Source organism: Haliotis rubra, unplaced genomic scaffold (genome assembly GCF_003918875.1).
Source record: "Haliotis rubra isolate DU_JTF1 unplaced genomic scaffold, ASM391887v1 Scf89, whole genome shotgun sequence".
NCBI classification, from domain to species: domain Eukaryota; kingdom Metazoa; phylum Mollusca; class Gastropoda; order Lepetellida; family Haliotidae; genus Haliotis; species Haliotis rubra.
The window spans coordinates 2,162,984-2,165,256 of record NW_025767623.1 but is presented as its reverse complement, the minus strand read 5'-3'; the positions used below and the strand labels follow the sequence as shown (position 1 = coordinate 2,165,256).

Here is a 2,273-nt window from a genome sequence, read left to right as displayed (position 1 = left end):
TTTTCTTCTAGTAAAAGAAAAGAACTGAAATCTCTTGCAAAATATATCAATATTATAGCAACAAGGGTACCATAGCCTTTCTCTTCCCCTGTTGCAATACATTCTATCATGTTTGTTGTATCAGTTATATGTACTGTGATCTTGTTCACCATACTGTATCTATTATACCGTGTTTCTCCCTTTTACATCACCTTTGGTGCTCCTATGGAGAATAAAGATTCGACAAATTGAGGTCAGAACAAACAAATGGAAGCCAGAACAAAATAATTAGCACCGACATTTATAAAGCAGTAAGTACAGACAACAATCAAACAATGATCAGCTTGTCAATCTCTACTGCGTTTATCTATTCGCGCTATTACCCTCTACCTCAATCAGCCCTTTGTCTATTTGTTTAAGGTAATCCCGGTTTCCAGCTGTCCACTGTGCATCACCTATCAACACTATTTAACTGTGTTGGCTTCCAGTCAGCACTTTTTAACTGTTAAGTGTTGGCTTCTATTCTCACTATTTAACTGTTAAGTGCTGGCTTCTATTCAGCACTATTTAACTGTGAAGTGTTGGCTTCAATTCAGCACTATTTAACTATTAAGTGTTGGCTTCTATTCTCACTATTTAACTGTTAAGTGCTGGCTTCTATTCAGCACTATTTAACTGTGAAGTGTTGGCTTCAATTCAGCACTATTTAACTGTTAAGTGCTGGCTTCTATTCAGCCCTATTATACTGTGAAGTGTTGGCTTCTATTCAGCTCTATTTGACTGTGAAGTGTTGGCTTCAATTCAGCACTATTTAACTGTGAAGTGTTGGCTTCAATTCAGCACTATTTAACTGTTAAGTGCTGGCTTCTATTCAGCCCTATTATACTGTGAAGTGTTGGCTTCTATTCAGCTCTATTTGACTGTGAAGTGTTGGCTTCAATTCAGCACTATTTAACTGTGAAGTGTTGGCTTCAATTCAGCACTATTTAACTATTAAGTGTTGGCTTCAATTCTCACTATTTAACTGTTACGTGTTGGCTTCCATTCAGCACTTTTTAACTGTTAAGTGCTGGCTTCTATTCAGCACTATTTAACTGTTAAGTGCTGACTTCTATTCTCACTATTTAACTGTGAAGTGTTGGCTTCAATTCAGCTCTATTTAACTATTAAGTGTTGTCTTCTATTCTCACTATTTAACTGTTAAGTGCTGACTTCTATTCAGCACTATTTAACTGTGAAGTGTTGGCTTCAATTCAGCTCTATTTAACTATTAAGTGTTGGCTTCTATTCTCACTATTTAACTGTTACGTGTTGGCCTTCAGTCAGCACTATTTAACTGTTAAGGCTAATAGAAGCCGACAGTTAAACAGTGCTGAATAGAAGCCAACACTCAACAGTAAAATAGTGCTGAATTGAAGCCAACACTTAACGTTGTGTTCCTTATAATAAAGAAGTTGACATCCATAAAAACTCTCTTCCTTATGTGTATCACTTCTGAATGCCATTCAAAGACCTAAAACTGGGTAGTAAGAGAGTTTCGACACATACATACAAGCCCTATACTGTTACAACTTATATATACTATCTCCAGAAGAAAAGTAATAAACTACCACTAATGGTTGTGTTCGTGAAGAGACAAGCAGACCGTCTGGCAGGAGCTAACGTGTGTTATCGATGCCTTCGTCATTGGCACTGTCTCATATTTCAGGCCTGAAAGATATGGTTTTCCAAAGTCAAAAACATAAACGAAAACATATAGCTCACGTCACATTCAGAAATAGAAAACACACAAATCCAACCTTTTTACTGCCACTGCCACTTTACTGAGTGTTGCAGCCCTTAGAAAACGGGGACAAGAATCGTATGATAGTTAAATATTCATGGGGAGAGCCGGGTCAGTTGTACTACAGAGTTTGTGAAATGCTTTAAGCATTATTCTCGCAATATCACTGCTTCGCACCGGAAAATTGATAGTCCTAGGTCAAATGCTAGAAAAGTCCATACCTTATAGGACCTCTAAGCAGCAGTAAAAGTGTTATCCAGTAATAAATATGACACCTCCCACCCTCCAAAAAATGTTTTTGCTATGGAATTAGACACAGAATGTATCAGGTTACTAAAAAAATACACGAAAACATATAGTTCACGTCACGATTACAAATAGAAAAACAGAAAACAAAAACCTCCGACCGTTTTACTGCGACCTTGAGTGTTGCAGTCCTACAAAGAACATGGACAAGAATCGTGTTATATAATCACAGGGCGAGCCGGGTCAGTTTTACTGCAGAGTTTGT

General features: G+C 37.4%; 1 long non-coding RNA gene across 1 annotated transcript; it reads right to left on the bottom strand.

The window, feature by feature from the left end:
• Positions 1 to 469: 469 nt before the first annotated feature.
• LOC124263579 lies at positions 470 to 1,483 on the bottom strand. Its single transcript, XR_006894892.1, has 2 exons — positions 1,011 to 1,483; positions 470 to 969 (listed from the first exon to the last, which is right to left on the bottom strand). It is a non-coding gene; the product is annotated as an uncharacterized LOC124263579 (long non-coding RNA).
• Positions 1,484 to 2,273: the final 790 nt, after the last annotated feature.